At 35.3% G+C, this 15138-nt stretch overlaps 1 long non-coding RNA gene across 3 annotated transcripts in view; it reads right to left on the reverse strand.

The window, feature by feature from the left end:
* Positions 1 to 15138, reverse strand: part of LOC146993066 (uncharacterized) — a 150831-nt gene that overhangs the window by 87451 nt on the left and 48242 nt on the right. For 2 of the 3 annotated variants that reach the window (XR_015038298.1, XR_015038296.1), the window contains exon 2: positions 2251 to 2325. This is a non-coding gene — a long non-coding RNA (uncharacterized LOC146993066). Of the gene's footprint in view, positions 1 to 2250; positions 2439 to 15138 lie in introns of those variants that run through there. The other variant, XR_015038297.1, reaches the window with a different exon arrangement.

Raw genomic sequence — 15138 nt, forward strand, 5'->3', positions numbered from 1 at the left:
AAATCATCTATTACATTATACACGTCACCAACGAATTCATACCGCAAGCATTACAAATACTTAGTATCAAATATTTAAATTATTTCCATCCACGTTTACTTCAACTTAAACGTATACCAAATTCCTACAAACATAAAATTCACAAAATAACTATCATTTAATTAAAATATCACTAAACCATGTACACGTCGACTTATTTTTACTTAAAAAAACATCCCAGAATTGCACAAAAATGGCATTGCGCACACTCTTCACTATATGCATGTACACTGCTTTTTTCTCATAAATTAGAAAATTTCACGAAAATACATGACAATTTTCTCAATCTTTAAACCCGGTAAAAAGAACATATATGAAATTACCTGATCGCGAAAAAGTATTTACCCTTTCCAAATATGAACATTTCCACATATAAAATAAATAAAATATCCAAAAACTTTTACCTTCAAATCATCTATTACATTATACACGTCACCAACGAATTCATACCGCAACCATTACAAATACTTAGTGTCAGATATTTAAATTATTTCCATGCACGTTTACTTCAACTAAAACATACACCAAATTCCTACAAACATAAAATTTACAAAATAACTATCATTTAATTAAAATATAATTAAATTCAAAAACACTACTTAAAATATAAATGAGCACATACATTAAATTAATAAAAATTACCTTACAATCCTAATTACTTTAAACCAAATCATTGCTAATAACAATTTTCCCAATAATACCAAATTCCTTTACTTCCACCTTACATTTAGAACAATGCATAAAAATAATATCCTCAAATAATTAAAAATACTAACTTACCTATTCTTCTTCAGAATCTTGATTACGTGTCCGATAAACCTTTCTACTTTCTGTTTAAGGATCTTTAAAATCCTACTTATATTTCACAGCAAGGTACCAGGTAAAATAAATAAGTTAATAATACGTCTTTATTTCAATCTCGCACAACCTTAAAGAAACAATTATTACTACCCTTTTCAATACCACTAAATACCCATTTCGAATTCACTTTAGATACGGCCATGGGATCCAAAAATTAACAAACACTGTTTCACACAACACAGAATAAAGCCAAATACAAAAGTTCCAGATTTTTTCCCGATTTCCCCCCTTTTCCGATTAAAGAACCGTAATTCGTCCATTAATATCACATGACATATCCCATGATCTCTCATTTCCCTCACACAAAATAATGCGTAATCGGAGCTGAGTACTGCTCACATTATTACCAAAGTCCCAGGTAGTAACCTTTATCGCCTCCAAAATGTCGCCAAACTACCAGTTACCATATTGTAAAGATCAACCGAAGAATCTACTGCATTTTCCTAATTCAAATGCTGAGATGCAACATCACAGAGTTACAACAACAACAACAAAACGCAGGCTATTACATTATATTTAAAATAATTCAACAGCGAAATTTGAAAATATTTATCAATTATCGCGAATAGTATATTTCAAGAGTTTCGTAAAATAATATATTAATATAGCTTGCTTCTTGATCTTTCACCTATATTCAGTAAAGAATTCAACGTTGTAAAGCGAAGTAGTATCTACGTTAATTTCCAAATTCCGTAATTTCCATAGAAGTATCTACGCAATTTCCAACAATAGTTTGGTTTAGGTAACGCGAATTGCAGATGCATTTAACTAAAGTTAATTTTTCGCCGTTTGTTAATGTTCGTATGCAAGTGCATAAACTTTGGGAAATGGAAGCTTCATATTCGTATACGTAATTATTTCTGGTTATTTTCCCATTAGCTCAAATTTGGTAAATAATACAAAACGTGCAAAATGCAGCCGAAATTAGGATTCCTTAATTCGATAATGCACTTCTGAAGCCATTTTAAGATTGAATTTAATACGAACTAATAAATATAATTCTGGTAAAATCTTTACCTCCGTTTAATTTTTACGACGCATATTTGAGATTTCGTCTGAAATTGCGCAGTAAATTTACAATATTTCGTAATTTGAAGATGCAAGAGACATAATCAAGAGAGAATTTTAAAACTTATTATAACTATTAGATTATTATTATTAATTTATTCTTTTAAGAAATTGACTTGAAATATAATCAACTCCTATTAATAAACAATGGGAAAAAATTGGTGAACCGATGCTTATCTAGACATATAATGTTAATTAAAAAGAATCGTAGTTATAGTATATAATGAAATTAAAAGCACGTATCGGATTCGTACAAATAGTTATAGTAAATAATGCATTTACCTGGGATACATCCAACGTTAGAGAAATTGGCTTGCATCTTCTTTACAAATGGGAAAACCAACATGCAGACAGCACCTATAGTGGAAACCAAAGTCGAATTACCTTTAACCGCTCGGCTGTCCAAAAGAGCAAATAACAACGAATACTTTTATCGCCAAGCTTCTGAATTCCTCAGACCTCATTCCTGGGGAAAAAAATTTTGTGGGGATTTTAGCCCAAAATGGCAAGTAGTCTTTTGCGTTAACTTTTCGTTGCCATTCGGAAAATGTAATCCTTTAAATTTAATCTGCTTGTTGTTAGCGAGCAAGCTAAGTTATTTAAAAGTAATAGATGCAGTTCTTAAGAACAGTATTTTTTTTACTTACGAGTCCGATTCAATTAAATAAAAATGCATTTATGATATATCTAATTTAAAAATTCAATATTTTTATAGAACTACAGAGGCTATTCACACATTTTTTAGACGATGTATATTGTATTCACAAAACTAAATTACATAAAATTCTTGCATTTTAGATGTTCTATTTGACATCCCTTATTCTGAACTATCTTCCGACACCACAATTTCCAGGATAATAATGCCTTTTGAAGTGGCAGAAGAGGTATTCTATCCCATTCCTCCCGAACAGCTTTCCAGAGTCCTGTTAGGGTTTTGGGACAACGTTTGGATAATGCAGTTTTTAAAAGTCCGAAAGCACAAAAATCCATAGGTGACACATCGGGAGATTTAGTAGGGATTTCAGGAACCTTGATACCAGTTTTTTTGTTCCATTTCTTTTAGGAAATTTACAGTGAATTTTGATGTGGGGCTGCTAGCTTTGTCCTAATGGAGTCTCACAGATTGATGGCACTGTGGGTAAAGCGATGGTATTTCATTCAGAACAATTGGCGATAAAATATGTTCCTGATAGTATTTGGAGTTAATCTTGATATTTTTTTGCACTCTCTTTATTTTTAACTTGCCATTATAAGAAAAACCAGCAACAATCATGAATCCCTTAGAAAAACTTTCTTTCGATTTTTTGAACCTTGCGCTTAAATTTTTTTTCTTCACTTTTACGATAATAAATGGCTCTTTTTTTGTTACAATCATTTAAATACACCCATGCTTCATCTATTGTGACAATTGTTTTTCATTTTCTTTGGATAAGCGTTTCTCATATAGAATTCTGCAGCGTGTCCTGCGTTGAGCGATATGGTTTGGAAGAAGACGATGCACATTGCGTTTCTTCGCTTTCTTAAGATTTAAATCAACGTTTATCATTTTGTTTACAGTGGACAACGAGCATTTTAATGATTTTGCAATTGTCCTTTGACTAGGGGGATTTTCTTTTAACATTAAACAACGTACCTTTGCAATAGTCGAAGATGTCCGTTTTTTCCTTGGATACTGGTTTAGAATTTTTGAGGTTCCTATTTGACGTTTTTTTTCCCTTTCTTGTTGATGATATTACCTATCGACGCTTTAGATATCACAAAACCATGACTCTCACATCGTTTTTGGATAATGGAGTATGCATATTTCTCTTCGGAAAGAGCGTAAATGTAGTCTTCGAACCACTGCTTTGCTAAATTCGCCATTTTGAATAAAAACAAAACTTTCAAGCCACAGACGATAATTTTGACTTTTAAAAATATAGTACAATTGCAATTACTTCTTTTGCAGCAAACGACCTTTTATTACCGCTTGCCAAAATCGTCTAAAAAATGTGCGAACAGCCTCTGTACACTACATTTTTCCGTTTTTTAAATATACAGATTTCCAGATTGGAATTCTAAATACATGCTTTCCGAATATTCTATCAAATGTTTCGCTATTCTACCTAGATTTATCCATTCACAACGTACTCATAAATCATATTAAACTTTAAAAGAACCCTTTGGAGCGATCATTAAAATCTGAACGTTTTTCGTTTGAGGGGGCACTGTTTGAATATTAATTGTTTTACTGCCATTTGTCTTAACGAACTCTAATTATGTGCTATTCACGCTATCCCGGCAATGCATTATCGACTGAAATGTACTAAAGACTGAATGACGTAGTATCTGTTATGATTGACCAGAAATTTAAACAGTCCAAGTGATATTAAATAAATTATGTTTCCCTTCAAATTCTGTTAAACATTTGTAAAAAGATGAATTTTTTGAGTAACTTTGTACATGATTTAAATTGTTTTAACATTCTATAAAATTTTTATTTTAAGTATCGCAATTTTGTTCTTCATTTGCATTGCATTTAATTTCTTTATTTTATCGGAAACAATTGCTGACTAAATTGACTCGTTTTCAAACAAATTCTTCGGTCTCCACAGTTTTATTCATCAATGTGGCATGTCGACGGCAAAAGCAGAAAATTGTGATGAATCCCTAATCTTGCTGAAGCAAAAGAACAGAATGGAAAAGGTGTAGGTGTAGGTGTATTTAATTATGGCAAAGCACACGAGGGCTATCTGCCTAAGGGGAGGGATGCCTTTCGTGGAGGACTTTCTAAGGGAAACTGGCTCGTATACACGTTACACATGGGGAAAACCACGAAAACGCCCATGCAGCCAGCCCGTTCGCGGGATTCGAACCTCGGACCGAACTACCAGTGTTCAGCGACTTTACCGCTCGGCCGCTGGTGGGCCTCAGAATGGAAAAGGAGACTACTGGGTGTACGTTCCGTTGTTAAAAATAGTAGACTGTAAATTGACTTGATATTACTTCAGTATAGAACCCAAAAAACCTCAGAATCATAAACTTCTTTATTGACTTTCAAAATAAGTTAGTTAAGGAACGGCGAAGACCACACAAACTCAGAAGAATCTCTGCCTAGTTGAAACTCCAGTAATTCACAGCAACCTCAAAGCTCTAAACGCGAGCTTTAAAAACCTAACAAATTTGCGTCTGCGCCGCTCCTCGGTACAAAGAAAGAAATACAATTTGCATAACATCGAACACTGGGATTTCGGAATGAATATTAAGTAATGTACCTAAAAAAACTTTTATTTCCCAGAAGGGAAAAATAGTTTACTAATTTTCTCTTATTAATTATTAGACAATAAGAAGTATTCAACCGCTAAATCAAAACTAAAGTGACTTACCTAAAATAACGTAATTTGATTTCGGGGGACGCAAAAGGATTCAAATACGAATTCTCCTATAGAAATCCTTTGCTTTTGAATCTTCTGCTACAAAAATCTTTTTCAATTAAGCTGTAAAAATATATCTTATCTCTCTTTTTTCCGGATAAGAGCAAGATTGAATTTTGAAGTGAATGAATTGAATTCTGTCATACTACTTAACTTTCTCATTAAAGTCTCAATATCTAAAATAACAGAGTTCTAAAAACAGAAGAAAATGCTTTCGCTACTCTTAAAAGAATACGTTCATCACGAATTTCACCAACTAGTCCGAAGTTTAACTAAAAATATGATACAAAATTTAGTTAATTTGTACAGCAAATGAAATAATTTTAGCTCGTTTTTCAAAGAATTTAACAACGAGCAGGATAATGCAACTTTTAGATGCTGTTGCTTATATTCCATCTGGCAAGCCAATTCACTCGCTATAACATTTCCCGAATGATGACATATATGGGTCATCACATGCACGGGAATGATGACACGTACTGGAATGATGAGTATAACACTGCACGTTCCAATATTTAAGCACTCAGGCTCACCAATGGCGGGTTGGAAAAGTTGCTGAACGCGGATGCATTTCCCAATGAATGTGGGCTACTTGGTGAGTTGGTTATTTGGTATTTCGCAAATGTCCACATACTCGGCGAATGCCATCAATAAATGCTAATTTATCAGGTCCATTAAGAGACTTTTATCCCCAAATTATAATACGTTTTTTTAATTGTAGAAACCACATGTTGAGGAATCAAAGTTTTTTTTTTTTTTCTTTTCACTTTTCATCTAAACTAATTTTTTTTTGCCGTACGATCCAAATAAGTTAAACGTACTTTCGTCACTGAATATTATAATTTAGCTCAATTCCAAAGGGCTTTGCTAACTAAAGCCTTTTCTTCTATTCCTCCTGGGGGTCGACGTAGAGAACTTTGCGAAGGTACTGCTTATGTACCTAACCAATCGCGGCCTTGGGAGTAGACAAATTACGAAACTTGTGGTTCTGGAGGCCTCGGAGAGAACATAAGGTCGGAGAGGTCGGCCCGTGAGTCTGGCAGGTCCTAAAACTGAGGGCTCTAGTAGCCCGGGGTCCTCCCGGGTACACTGGGTAATGTCCCTCTGCAACGGGCTGCCCGAGCGACTGGTAGGTAGCAAACTGGCGGCTGGTGACGCCCTGGGTCTCTGTTGCTCCAGGTGCTTTGGCGCCGATCTCTCCAAGGTTCTAGACCAGGGTTTGAAGCCCTATGCCTAGTTCCGCGGGGTTTGACGACCCTAAGTGTCATTGAATTGACTGAGAGGAGACCGCCCAGAGATTGTCTTATCTTTTTTTCCTATTTGCTTCAATAATTTTCCTATTTGCTTCCTCATTACGCATCTACCCTTATAGACAAATCTATGTGTATGATTTTTTACAGTACATGGTGTCAAAAAAAAGCATGATGTAATGTCATTTTCAATTTCATTGCTACTAATTACTTTTAACAAAGCTTTAAATGAGTCCCTTGCTGAAAGTGGTTTGGGTCAATCACACTGCTTGCAGTTTCCACTTGCTTCGTAAGTAAAAGTAGGAAACAGTTGATATACACCGAAAAGGTAAAACCATTCCTCCTTAATTGGACTATTTTGGCACGATCTTCTCTGATTCCAGACATTGCCAATTAAAATTTTTCTTAAAATAAATGTGCCAATTGACTTTCGGTGGGTATTTTTCATTTCTTACGCTATCTGAAGCGCAGTGGGCTTCTCCACCAGTATTTATTTTTAGTTTAACTTATTAACAATGAAGTTAGTGCTTAAACAAGGGCTCTGTTCAAATATTTTTTCCCGTCGCTGTACGTCTCGGGCTTTTCCCATACCGATCGTGCAGCACTGCACGGAAGAAAAAAGAAATTATTTCTATATACTCTCCAACTTGTATTATGATGACTACATGAGTATGTATTTTCTGTTTCTATATTCGATGTCATATAACTACCGTACTTCTGTAGACTAACAAGCAAATGTAATACTCGCTTGCCCTTGAATGACCCTGTAATTTTTATTTAAGATCCAAATAAACTCCCGGTGCTGCCTTCTGGGGCCCCAGGGAGTTGTTGCTACTAGATAGTGGAGGATGCGGGACATATGCCTGCTTGCCTCTATCATACGTCAGGCGTCCCCGTCCTCCGACACTTGTATTATGATGACATCATTTCTGAACATTTATAGAACTTCATTTTCTACACCTGATAAGAGCAAGCTTATTTAATAAGAATTATACATAAATAACCAAACTGATGAAAAACGAAGAATTAAAAAAATAAAGTACAGAAAAAGATAAAAATGCCCGTAATAATACTGGTTCTAACTCTGGGCGCCTGCGTCTGAATTTGTCGCGATCAAAACTTTTTACTTCGTGTAATAAAACAAGTATTAAATCGAATCGAATGGTTGTAAAATGCCTTTAACTTGAAAATCTTCTCTCCGGGGGTTTAGTTCAGTTTATTATGGCAAAGCACACTATGGCTAGCTGCCTGGGGGGATGCCTTCGTGGAGGACTTTCTGAGGAAAACAAGCACGTACACACGCTATACGTGGGGAAAACCAGGAACACATCAAAGTAGTCAACCCGTTCGCCTGAATTCGAATCCAAGTCGAAACTACCAGTGTTCAGCGATTTTACCGTTCGGCTGCTTGCGGGCTCCCTCTCTCTCAGAACTTAGCGCTGTAGTATCAATATGCGTATCTCCATATGCAGATTGTGAATGCTGTCAAGCAGTAAAGAATTTTACGGGCTTACAATCATGTCGAAATAAGTATAAATAATTTCAAACGTTATTTATATTTTGACATGATTGTAAGCCGTAAAATTCTTTACCGTTTCTAGGATTTTCCGAATAAATATTATTAATAAATGTTCTGTTTTCCTTTAATATTCAAAGATCTAAGTGGAAATATAGCATAGAAGCAAATTAACTAAAATGTACGATTTCGTAATTTTTATAAAATTGATATTAAAATAATTTTTGTAATTTTTTGTGTTGATCCAATGGTTGCAAAAATAAAGGCCAGATTGCGTTTGATTTCATTATGGCAAAGCACACCAGGGCTATCTGCCTGACAGAGGGGTTTGGTTTACATGATTACGGCAAAACCTCGAGGGCTGTCTGCCTAAGGAAAGGATGGATTCGTGGAGGACTTGCTCGTATACACATTAACACTTGCTCGTATAGAGAAACTTGCTCTATGCGAGCTCTAAGAGAAACTTGCTCGTATACACGTTACACACGAAGAAAACCACGAGAACGCCCCTGAAGTCAGCTCGTTCGCGAGATTCGAACCTCGGTCCGAAATACCAATGTTGAGCTACCTTACCGCTCGGCCGCTGGTGTGCGCTAAGACAAGGGATGCCTTCAATGGAGAACTTTCTAAGACAAACAGGGGGCCCACCAGCGGCCGAGCGGTAAATTCGCTGAACACTGGTAGTTCGGTCCGAGGTTCGAATCCCGCGAACGGGCTGGCTGCATGGGCGTTTTCGCGGTTTTCCACATGTGTAACGTGTATACGAGCCAGTTTCTCTTAGAAAGGCCTCCACGAAGGCATCCCTCCCATTAGGCAGATAGCCCTAGTGTGCTTTGCCGTAATTAAATAAACTAAACCAAACTAAGAGAAACCGGATCGTATCTATATTACTTATGAGAAAACCACGAAAAGGCGAATGCAGCTAGCTCGTTCGCGGAATTCAAAAGCCCGTCGAATTAACAGTGTTTAGAGATTTTACCACTCGTCCATAGGTTAACCAGATCTCCGAAGATTCCAGCGCCAATCATTCCGTCTGTAGTTATAAAGGAACAGTTAGTTAATCAACAAATACAAGCTACGGGTATGATACATTAAAAAAAAAAAAAAAATCCCTTTAAACGCTTATCTTAATCTTTCGAATGAAATTTGCAAAGGTCCCATTAATGCACAAGGTTCTCGATATCAAAATCCTGTAATTTCAAAAATACACTATAGCAAGTCATGTCCCGATTTCTAACAATTCTTCAAAATGCGAGGGGGAAAAATATCAGTTAATTTCTATCAATTTTTACAAAAACTACACCAGCTTATCCAGAATGAATAGGATTGACAAAGCACAACTGGTGCAACCGGTGTATTCGCGGCAGAATAAGAATCGCTGAGATTTGAGATTTCACCGGGATGCAAAAAGCTATACTTGAGGATGACCTTTTAAAGGCTCTTATTTGCTTAATGTTTCGAAGGGAAAAACGGCTACTTCTACTTTCCGGTTATTTGAATGAAAATCGGATAGTCAAGCTTTTACTTTATATGCACCTCTATGTTTTGCTTCTTCCTTCAAATGCATACTTTTCATTTTGAAAACTGATTTTCTAAAACTTTAATTTGCAGATGCACAGTCGATAAGTGTATTTTCGGAAGTTAGTTTCATTCTTTCATTTTCTGTGCACTTGAGGTTTGCTTTTCTAAGTCGGCTCTTGGTCAAGAACTAAATTACTTAAAAGCAGTTACTACTGACAAAGGCTTTCCGCCTAACATTATTGGCCAAGCGGTTAAAAAGTACTCAAGACATCAAAACGCACTCTCTCGTTTTAGATCATAAGAACTCTGTTGTCATTCTTTTCTTTCCAACGATTAGCTATAAAATTGCACGTTTTTACAGAAATTCAACTTTCCGTTCGTTTTTTTCTTCTTTCAGTATAATTCGCAGTTCCATACTTAACCACTTGCGCTACGATTAAACTTCACGGTTGCGGTGCCGTGCGCTACAATTTAACAAGCGGTAAAGTGTCTCATTTACGCCGCTCCGCGTCTGCGAGTGCAATCCAGAGCTGTAACTCGAGAAATAAACTGTTTGAAATTAATCAATTTCTTGACTTATTTAATAACTTCGGACGAATGGTAATATATTTTGCAGAGAAAACCTTTTTAATTAACAACGAACTTATTTATTTAGCATTCTAAACATTACAAAAAGAATAACATTCCGTGAGTTATCAAGCTCAAAGCAATATATAAAAAACATAACTGTTGCCACAAAAAATCTACATTATAATGAACATATTAAATTATTGTGTATTAACCGAGTTCGTGCATGTTCCTAAACATAAACAATCTCGTTGTTAGGCGACGTGTGCACCACGTTATTTTCATTTTTGTGATAAATGTCTATCGACGTGGTGTTCACGTCGGTCGCGGTTTGAGACAAAAGCGTCTCGACGTGCGTGGCACGTCTTTTTAGCGCAAATGGTTAAGGACCCTTACAGGATATGAACTCCAAGAATATACAGGGTGTCCCATAAATAGCGTCCAAATTCTGCACAACCAGATTCCTCTTTGGGATTACATAAAAAATGTCCAAAGAACTGTACCCGTACGATCCATAATTTACAAGAAAAATACATCATAACCGGTGCAATGAAAAACGCTTTATTTGACACATCAGCAGCAGTATTTATAAAGGCAGATGTTCAAGGTGCCCGCCGTGAATATCGAGGCAGACTTTAGAGCGTCCTGGAATGGATGAGTGCACACGTCGCAGCAGCGCGTTGTCTACCGAAGTTCAAGCAGCATGCAGCTAAGCGATCAAGTCCGTTTCTATAGTCACTAAGTCTCGATACACCAATTGCTTAAGATGTCACCATAGGAAAAAAATCCAACGCTGTGAGATCTGGCGATCGCGGTGGCCATAGAACCGGAGCCCCACATCCAAACCAGCGGCCTGCGTATTCCATATCCAGCCAATCACGCACAGAGGAGATAAAATGCGCCAGAGCTTCACCCCGCTAGAACCATCGGCGATATGACGTCATAATTTTCTTTTGCAATTATATCGAAAACTATGGACCGCACAGGTACAGTTCTTCGCGCATTTTTTATGTAATCGGCACGAGGAACATGGCTGTGCAGAGTTTGGATGCTATTTACGGGACACCCTGTGTACAGGATTTGCTGCCAATGTAATCAATTTACACTGATCAAACTGAGAATCCCGTAAAATTTCGAGCTACAGAATATGAGACATATGTTCTATAGCCCGAAATTTAAGCATTTCACATTTATAAAAATCTTTCAGTTATAGTTAGCCATCCCAGTTTCAATCCGTCTTTACCCTCAACTTTTAAGGAAATTATTTCCTAGTTGTTTTCAGGTTTTGTCAATAGATGCTACCCTTTTTTATTGACAGCTTCTCTTTCGTCACTTGCATTACTGCAGCTGGTTCTATATTTAAACCTTCGAAAAAACTAGTCTTACAAATGTATGAATATTACCTCGATTCTTGCAGCTTTAACACAGTTTATATTTCATAACCAAGATTACACTTTTCATACGCTTTAGCATAGATTCAAATAATTTTTTTTATGTGTTAAAATTTGCTACATTCCTACACGAAAATTGCTTTTGGCAAAGCTATTGAAAAAGTATCATGTTTCCTTGTTCTTTTCTTCAATCAGTTCCATGTATGTTCTATAGAAATTATGTTCCGAATATGGAAAAGGTTTTTTAATTTCAGCATAGTTGTAAAATAACCACAAGGGCTGTATGTTAAGGACAGTAGGGCTGTATGTTTAAGATTGTATAATTACAATATATCTTTAAACATACAATCTTATATACATACAGACAGTTATTCTGATAAAACTCGAATGTATTTTGCATTCCAGGGTTTTTCGCAGACGTTTCCAGATTTTCATTAAGAATATTTATATATTTATACCAATCCATATTATTTTAGACAAACGATATTTTCGTATTCTAAAGACAAAGAAACATCTTCATCTGTATCCCTATGCGTGACATTAGGCAGTAGGTTTTTCGAATTCAGTTCTTAATTCTGATTTTCTCAGCTATTTATTCGTCTGTAGAACAAAAAAACTTTACTTACTGTAGATTTTGCGAAGGCCAGGCGTAGTTTCACTTATTTTCTTTTTAATGAAAAATTTCCTTCTTGCCGATCGCCCTTTTTATTCGTGTGCTCTAAATGATTCTTCTAAAAGCTTCAGGAATAATTTTTATTGCAAACCGTTCTTCTAAGTCCGCTAAACGATTTATAGTACAGAAAACGAGAGAAAAATAAATGAATTTGGTGTATTTAATTATGGCAAAGCAAACTAGGGTTATCTGCCTAAGGGGAGGGATGCCTTCGTGGAGGACTTTCCAAGGGAAACTGGCTCTTATACATGTTACACATGGGGAAAACCACGAGAACACCCATGCAGCCAGCCCGTTCGCGGGATTCGAACCTCCGACCGAACTACCAGTGCTCAACGACTTTACTGCTCGGCCGCTGGTGGGCCTTAAATGAATTTGATTTGCAGTCAAAATGGATATTTTCTTTGAAATATGACGCCAGAAATTTGTCGCGATTAAAATACTTCCTTTACTTCGCACAAGGAAATAAAAACACAAGCAATTTAATTTTTCAGAATTTTAAAATATGCGCCTTCTCTTTATTAATCTTGATTTCATTCATGTACCTTTTAGAATTTTATTGCCGCTTAATTTTTAATTTTATTTCTGCAGATTAAACGAAATTTCGTTTACTCGAAATTAATGATAGGAACTCAGCTTATAAAAACGACTATATATAGAAACAAAGAATGAAGAAATACAATCTCTACATACTTCTGATTTTGCAGATAAATTAACATGCAAAATAATTATATAGCAAATAGTGATTATAAGTCGGTAACAGTTATAAGTATAAAAATCGCTTATGTACACCACATGACTTCCTTGTATGGAGTATTAAATTATACGCCCTTTTTTCCTTTATTTCATTCCAACTTGTTCACTCGAATTTCACTAGAGATATATTTCTCGTTCAATTAATTCAGTTATCACTTCGCGGCTGCTGAGTTTCAAATGTAAACATATGGCTGCTATGCTAAAAAATCAGGCTTAGCCGCGCACATAAACAACTTTTAAATTGTTGATAATTCTACAACTGTCGCACGTAGATTAACTAAAGTTACCCGACATAACAACATAATTCAATCATTTTTAAAGCAAAAATTACTTTGTTTACCAACATATAAGAATTAAAACAATTGAGCTCATGGAGCCGAGTAACAGAGTGGGTGTGGGTGTATATATATATATATATACTTTTGGTGCGGCCGATTGCAACTAAAAACGAAGGTACACAGCTACATGTTAGAGCAGCCCTATATACAAAATTTAAATGTTCTAAAGCTACTCGCGTTTGAGCAATGCGAGATACATACATATGTACGTGCAGTCGTAAAAAAATATCCCTTCTGAATATATTTAAAATCCTTTTTGCAACCCCTTTTGGGAAAAAGAGTCATTTATTCTGTCCTTACGTACAGATTCCTTTACTTCGTACAAGGAATCAAAAAGTTGTTCGCTGGTGGAATTAATATATCGGTACACTGTAGCAAAAATAGACACTGTAGCCTATTGGTACACTGTAGCAAAAATAGATTATGTAATTCTCGAAAGATTAAAGAAAGGCGAAGCAATTTAAATATCTTGTGTTATCTGTAAAACTGCTTGTAAGAATGAAGAATTTTTCTTTTTACTTTTTTATACGAAACAAAAAGGAAGTATTGTAATCGCGAAAAATTTCAGGCATCATATTTCATAGAAAATATCCATTTTCACCTCTATCGAATGCAATTTAACAATGTTTTTGAGTGACATCTGTACGTAAGGACATAATAAAAGACTCTTTATCCCCCCAAAAGTTATGAAATTGATTTAAAATGAATTCTGAAGAGAATTTTTCGTAGCGTCAGTACTTCCATACGTACGTATCTCCCATAACTCAAATACGAGTAGCCTCAGAACGTTGAAATTTTGTATATAGAACTGCTATAACATGAAGATGTGCATCTCCTATTTTGGTTGCAATCGGCCGCATCAAAAGTCTATAAATATATACATATATACATTCGCTCTTTTACTCGGCTCAGTGATCTCAGTTTCTTTATTCTTATATGTTTGTAAATTATGCATTTTTTGCTTTAAAAGTGGTTGAATTATGTTGTTCTTATCTTTCGGTTAAGGCTTTTATGCCTTTAGTAAACGTGCATGCAATATTTGTAGAATTATCAACAATTTAAAATTTGTTTAAGTGCAGCTATGCCTAATTAATTTTTCCATGGCGGCCACGCTTGTTTACATTTGAAGCCGCAGAATAGTGAATCTGTTGCCAATCTATAGAAACAAAGCTTCGCAGCAACAAGGATAACGCCTTCTTTTATTATTGCGAATTAAATCATGTTTAATCCATTCTGGAATTTATTCGAGAAAATAAGTGTTTAAGATTTACTTCGTAATTTTTAATACTGATATTTTGAGTTTTTATGTAGTTTGGCTTGCCGTGAAGTGAGAAAGGAATTAATTAAATGAGAAGTACTGAACCGTCTGTGAAAAACTGTTTCATTTTGTTTTGTTTGCTTAATTTCTCTTATACAACGTTCTAGATTTATTATAGTATTTGAATAGAATATGTGGCAAGGATGAGATAATTCTTCAAATGATATAAAGTTTGTGCATTCTGAGTTATAATATGAACGAAATGTAACGCTGTTAAGTTAACCTAACGCCAGAGTGTCTCTATGGTAAACAAATATAGGGAATTTTAAAATGTGCATTTATTCTCTCGTGGTTTATGCGCTATTGACGAAGTAGATTGAATTCAATCCAATAAGTTTAAATGAAATGCAAGAAAAAATGCGTATAATTTAATATTCCGTGGAAGAAAGTCGTGGTGTAAACATCAGCTTTTTTATTTATTTATTAA

The sequence above is a fragment of the Stegodyphus dumicola genome, chromosome X1, assembly GCF_044657685.1.
Source record: "Stegodyphus dumicola isolate Sdum_Otavi_A_Nest chromosome X1, ASM4465768v1".
Lineage (NCBI taxonomy): Eukaryota > Metazoa > Arthropoda > Arachnida > Araneae > Eresidae > Stegodyphus > Stegodyphus dumicola.